The following is a 7185-nucleotide window of genomic DNA, read 5'->3' on the forward strand; positions in this document are numbered from 1 at the left end:
TTTTATTCCGTTTCAAAGTTAAACCCACTACACAACCCTGTCCTGGAGGGTTTTCAGGATAGCCCCGCCCCCAGCAGCCACTTCGGCACCTGGCCTGCTTTTCCAGCCCTCTTAAGGGCTTTGCAGACCGGGCCATTTTTCCCTGTTCCAGCACAGTGAAGGGGAAGGGAGATCGAGTCGTCCCCCTTCACTGCACCGGAGGAGCAACGCGTTCGGCGGTTTGCCCCGCCCCCAGCAGCCACTTCGGCACCTGGCCTGCTTTTCCAGCCCTCTTAACCCTTTCCGCCCCCCCTCGGCGAATACCTTTTCTTCCAGCGAGACACCACTACCACAGCCCAAACCAGAGACATACCAGAACCAAAGAATCTCCCTCTCCACAAACAAAATGGAACATTATATATTCAAAACCACACTTGCCATCCTAATACTTTCACTACTCATTTCCAACTGGCAAACCACAAGATATCACCTATCACCCATCCCAATTCTGACAACAACCTACAGGCAACCACAACCACCCAGAAAAATCCACAACACAAGAACCCTAACATCCTGCCTAGAGAATGACACGGTGAAAAAATTGGTCCCCGTCACCGCCCCGTCACCGTCTCACCATCCTCTGCACCGCCCCGTCACCGCCATTCCATTCACCGCCCCGTCACCGCCACTGCCATCCCATTCACCGCCCCGTCACCGCCACTGCAACCCCATTCACCGCCCCGTCACCGTCACCGTCGCATACATAAAAGCCTCAAACGGGTACGATTTTATATAATTTTCTTTATTTACGTTTAAAGGAAACATTCAGTAAAACTTTAAAACTTTAAAACTTTGTTTAATATTACTTAAAAACTTTAAAACTTTAAAACTTTGTTTAATATTACTTAAAAACTATACAAAAACAAAACACGACATGTACTTTTAATAGTTCTTATTTTTTAACCCAAAAATAGCAACAAATTACAAACTGCAAAAGTTAGCTTCAGTCATTGTCTTACATATAAATACCCACCTTAGCAGAATGACAATACATCTTTCAATGATAATGTTTTCATATGCGATGTCACCTCAGAAACAACTATTGAAAATAGACAGATATAAATTCTCAAAACTGACACATTTTGATCACTAAATTTAAAAATAGTTATTTTTCATAAAATTTTTCAATCACTGATCTTCCACCACCCCTTGGACTAGCTATACACAGACATAAAACGACACAGTCCTACTAAAAGAGACTAGCTTAGCTACTCTTTCCAATAGCATACATTAAATAGAAATGGTTTAAGAATAATTTTGAATTTATCTTACTGCCTGTAGGTGGAAAGGGCTACGCACACACCTATCTGTTAGTATGCAGCGCTATAGCTGCCCTAAATAGTTAGCACCAATGGTTCTGTAAGGGGGAGACGGACTGCCTCCCACCCTCCCTCCTTAAAACCCATAGTACATAATTGTGCATTCTAAATTGCAAAAACAAACCAACCCCCAAACAGTAAAATAAAGCTGGACAGTCCGGAAATTAACTTTCTCTCGCCCTCTTAATCCCCAGCCTCTAAACGTTTCCATACTATCAAACTCCCCACATCCTACCTTCGTACTCTTCGCTGTCACCGAAACTGAGCAGCAGCGGCTCTTTGATAGCGTGCGGGTCGCCGAAACTCCTACACCTCGCCTAAAACCCAACCTTGAAGACGTCCCGCACCGACGTCCCGCCCTCCTCTGACGCAGCTTCGCCTCCCGCCCTCCCCCCCCCCTCTGACGGAACTTCCTGTTTCCGGGAGGGCAGGCGCGGCAGAGGGAAAGCTCCGGGGCCGTCGCAGGCCGGTGATCTCGAAAACAAGTTCGGAGGTAGGGCTGGTGGGGGTTGAGATGGAGGGGGGGATGTGGTGCTATGGGGGGGGGGAGGAAGAGCGAGAGAAAGAAAGGGAAAGGGAGTTCTTAAACTATATGTCCCATTTTGTGTCTGTTCACGAACACGGTGAAACACGGGTGAATAGCGGTTCTTAGAAGGGGGGACATTGGCCTGCGGGGACAAAGTCATTCACCGTTTCCGCGGTCGGTGAATGACCTTGTCCCCGTCACCGCAGCGACTACTATTTTTCTTCCCCGTTTTCGGCGGTGACCCGCGGTCTAAATTCGGTGGCCACGGGTAAACCGTCACCGTGTCATTCTCTAATCCTGCCCACTGACCAGCCAAGACCACATTCCCACCACCTGGGGAAAAAGACCTCCACTAAAGCACAAGACCACTACTCAAAAACAACTCACACCACCAAAAAATATCCTCTACCTTAATTGCAATCCTAATTCCAACACAAAATATACCTCGTTAACCTGTGCCTACATGAATATAAGATCAATTAGCCCAAAAGCAAACCTAATCAAAGACTGGCTGACTGAAGAACAACTAAGCTGTCTCTTCCTAGCCGAAACCTGGCTAACATCAAATTCGGACCCATGCATAACCGAATTCTGCCCCAAAGGGTACAAATTAGAGCTGGTTTGTCGAGAAAACAAACGAGGGGGAGGACTAGCTATTCTAGTACAAAACAACCTCAACCTAAAAGTTCTACACAAACACTCAACCCCTCACTTAGACCTTCTTGCATGCCAACTCTCCGACAACACACTCACAGACACCCTGAACTGTCTATTATGCTACATCACTCCAGGAAAATGGAACACCTCAAAACTTGAACTCGAAGAATTCATATTCCAGAACTCTCTAACCTCCACATACAATTTGCTCCTAGGAGACATCAATCTCCACCTCGAGGACCACACATCCAAACAAGTAGACGATATACTCTCGTACCTCGACGCCCTATCCTACCAGATCCTCAATCCTGAACCCACGCACGAAAAAGGCCACCAACTTGATATAGCAGCATTCACGTCTCATAACCTCCACACCCCAAAAATTCATATCACCAATGGTACCTGGAATCCCTCTCTTTGGTCAGACCACCACAAATACACTTTCACCATCAACTGGCCTCAAAATAACACAAAACCCAAGCCACAAAAAACAACCTTCAAATCTAGACAGAAAATTGAGCCTGCCACATTCTGGGATAAAGTTGACCCTATAATCGCCCCCATCGACCCAACTGACTTCGTAAATCACTGGCGCATCCTAAGTGAAACAACCTTGAACGAGCTAGCCCCTGAAAAAACCAAACATAGAACCTGCAGATCCTCAGACAAGTGGTTCGACTCCGAACTCCTCCTACAAAAAAGGCACTGCAGACAACTTGAAAGATCTTGGAAAAAAAAGAAAAATGATCAAACCAAATCCGCTTGGAGAACCCAAATCAAACTATACAACATCAAACTAAAAGAAAAGCGCAAAACATACTACTCTAAACTAATTGGCACAAACACCTCTGACACAAAAACACTCTTCAACTTAGTAAAACAACTTACGGACACAAACCCATTCCTTGCCACTCAAGGCAATAAACCACCAACAACTTCTCAACTAGCAGAACACTTCAAACACAAGATCACTACAATCAGAAATACCCTCAACAACTCAACCACCAAACTCTACGAGATAATAACCCCCACAACGGAAGAAGCCATATCTGCAGACAGAACATGGACCACATTCCCAACTCTACAATGGTCTGATTTGAACCGACTATACAAAAAATACAGCCACGCCTCATGCGACTTGAACTACTGCCCATCGTATCTGCTAACAAATGCCTCCCTTAAATTCAAAACCAACCTCATGCAATGGATTCAAAGCACTCTCATAGAAGGTCAATTCCCACAAGATCTTGGAGAGATCATAATCACACCCCTACTGAAAGATCAAAAAGGCCCTATAGACGCTCCTACCAACTACAGACCTATCGCTTCGATCCCATTATATGTCAAACTGATTGAAGGACTTGTGGCTCAATACCTCACCAACTACCTATTTGACCATAATATACTTCACTCCTCTCAATCAGGATTTAGATCTCACCACAGCACGGAAACACTACTAGCAACACTACTAGACATAGCCCGACAACACCTCAGTAAAGGACACAGGATTCTAATTATTCAACTGGATCTTTCCGCCGCCTTCGATCTAGTCGATCACACCATATTACTCCAGATACTTGATGCAATCGGGATCTCAGGGGTGGTTTACAATTGGTTCCAAGGATTCCTTAAAACAAGAACGTACAGAGTTAAGACAAACAACACGAAATCTAACTCATGGTCAAATCCATGCGGAGTCCCGCAGGGGTCACCACTATCGCCCATTCTATTCAATCTCTTCATCTCCTCCCTCGGCACCACTCTAGACAACCTAAATGTAACATCATTCAGCTACGCAGATGACATAACTATTCTCCTCCCCTTTGAAATCCAAGATCACACCTCAACAGGACACCTGGAAATAATTCTGGATGAAGTAGAAAAATGGATGACAAACCACAAACTGAAACTAAACTCGGACAAAACCAAATTCCTAATGCTTGAAACGGACAAAAACCCATCCATAACAGACCTAGAAATTAAAGCAACCAAATACCCAATCCAGACCTCACTCAGAATCTTGGGAGTGCTGATAGACAGAAGCTGCACTATGCAGACCCAGATCAACAAAACTACCCAAAAAGCATTCTTCACAATGCGCAACTTAAGAAAAATAAGGAAATTCTTTGACAAAGAACACTACAGGATAATTGTACAATCCCTGGTACTAGGTCTCGTGGACTACTGCAATATCCTTTATCTACCATGCCCCACAAACATGATCAAAAAACTTCAAACCGTTCAGAACACAGCCCTTAGACTAATTTACTCACTCGGAAAATTTGACCACATCACCAATGCCTACCTAGACTCACACTGGCTACCGATTCGAGCCAGAATTCAATTCAAACTATACTGTCTACTCTTCAAAGTAATTAACGGTACTGCACCCACCTACCTAAATGACCGCCTAAACCGTAACCTTCCAACCAGAACAAGAAGAACACTGACATCATTCACATACCCACCACTCAAGGGTACTCACCGCAAAAAGCTTTATGATAGCCTCCTGGCAACACATGCTGCAAAACTCGAACCTTCCATCACCAGATTGTTAACCACAACATCAGACCTCAAGACATTCCGTAAAGAAATCAAAACACTGCTGTTCAAAAAATATATACAATCTACCTAACCTCCCTCACCCCATCCCCCAAGAAACCAAAACACTGCCGTCCAAAACATCTTCCGATGTTATTAAGTCTTTACTATCATTCTGTTATTAAGTCTCTATCCTCAAACTGTATTCTCTATTGTCATGTACCATCCTGGAAATGTCCAGTTCTCTTCTTATGTAATCCGCTTTGAACCGCAAGGTACAAGCGGAATAAAAATCACTAATGTAATGTAATGTAATAGCCCTAATGAATATGCATGGTGTAGATTTGCATGCCTGTCACCTCCATTATATGCAAATCTCCCTCATGCATATTCATTAGGGTTATCCTGAAAACCCTCCAGGACACGGTTGGGAAGCACTAATCTAGACCAGGGGGAGGGAACACCAATCCTCGAGAGCCGTATTCCAATCGGGTTTTAAGCATTTCCCCAATGAATATGCATGAGATCTATTTGCATGCACTGCTTTCAATGCCTATTCATTGGGGAAATCCTGAAAACCCGACTGGAATACAGCTCTTGAGGACCGGTGTTTCCTACCCCTGCTCTAGACTGTATCCAAAATGATCTGTAGCAGGGATCTCAATCCAGTCGGGTTTTCAGGATTTCCCCAATGAATATGCATTGAAAGCAGTGCATGCACATAGATCTCATGCATATTCATTGGGGAAATCCTGAAAACCCAACTGGAATACAGCTCTCAAGGACCAGAATTCCCTACCCCTGATCTATAAGAACTCTTTTGAAGTCACATAAAGCAGGGATCTCAAAGTCCCTACTTGAGGGCCGCAATCCAGTCAGGTTTTCAGGATTTCCCCAATGAATAGGCATTGAAAGCAGCGCATGCACATAGATCTCATGCATATTCATTGGGGAAATCCTGAAAACCCAACTGGATTGCGGCCCTCAAGGAGGGACTTTGAGACCCCTGCCATAAAGTCATGCTGCAAACACCTAGCAAGTGTCTGGAACATGTTAGATCTTGGGAACTAGAGCAGGAAGCAACTTGTAACTGCCTAGTTATCCTAGAACAAGGGTAAGCAATTCCGGTCCTCGAGAGCCAGGTCAGGTTTTCAGGATATCCACAATAAATAAGCCTGAGAAAGATTTGCATGATCTCCACAGGAAGGAAAGCTGAAAACTCTACTCTTTGATAACCAATATTTATTTATTTAAAAATTTATGTATCGCATAAAAACTATGCAGTTTACGAAATTACATGCATACATATTAAAAATACTAAAATATGTTTGACAGAACAAACACAATAAAACATTAACTAACTATCATTATTAAAACCTTTTTTCAAATTCATCCAACAAGATGGAAAGACAAAATCCCATAGAAACATTTACAAGACAAGAAAGCATTAACAGCAAATAGTATTATCACATGAAGGCACTGACAAATAATTGCGTTGTCAACATTTTCTTAAAATTCAGTCTCCTATCACAAAATCGCAGAATACCAGGCAACGCATTCCAGAGCTACAGACAGCATTGTTGCCCCAATCTTAACATGAGAGACTAACATCTTACCCTACAAATTCAACTTCATACCATTTTCAGATCTCAAACATTTTCTGGGTTGATAGATTTTTTAAAACTCCTTTAGTGCCCTTGGGGAAACGTGATATAAGATTTGTTGTATGACTGAGAGAATCTTAAACTGTACTCTCTGCTGCATAGGTAACCAGTACAGTCGATCCCATTTGGCCTTAAAATCAGGCACGCTGCTGGCCTCAATCACCTGTAGTGGAAGACTATTCCAGCGATCAACCACTCTTTCAGTGAAAAAGAATTTCCTGGTGTCACCTCGTAGTTTCCCGCCTCTGATTTTCCAGGGATGCCCTCTTGTTGCCGTGGGTCCCTTGAAAAAGAAGATATCTTCTTCCGCTTCGATGCGGCCCATGAGATACACCGAAAACCCCCCAAATAATGTCTATGTTCATCCTCTACATTCAGGCAGTGTGGCCTTGGCTATAGTGACAAATCAATAGAGCTTAGCAGAAGGTTTGATTCTGGC

Source organism: Geotrypetes seraphini, chromosome 2 (genome assembly GCF_902459505.1).
Source record: "Geotrypetes seraphini chromosome 2, aGeoSer1.1, whole genome shotgun sequence".
NCBI lineage: Eukaryota > Metazoa > Chordata > Amphibia > Gymnophiona > Dermophiidae > Geotrypetes > Geotrypetes seraphini.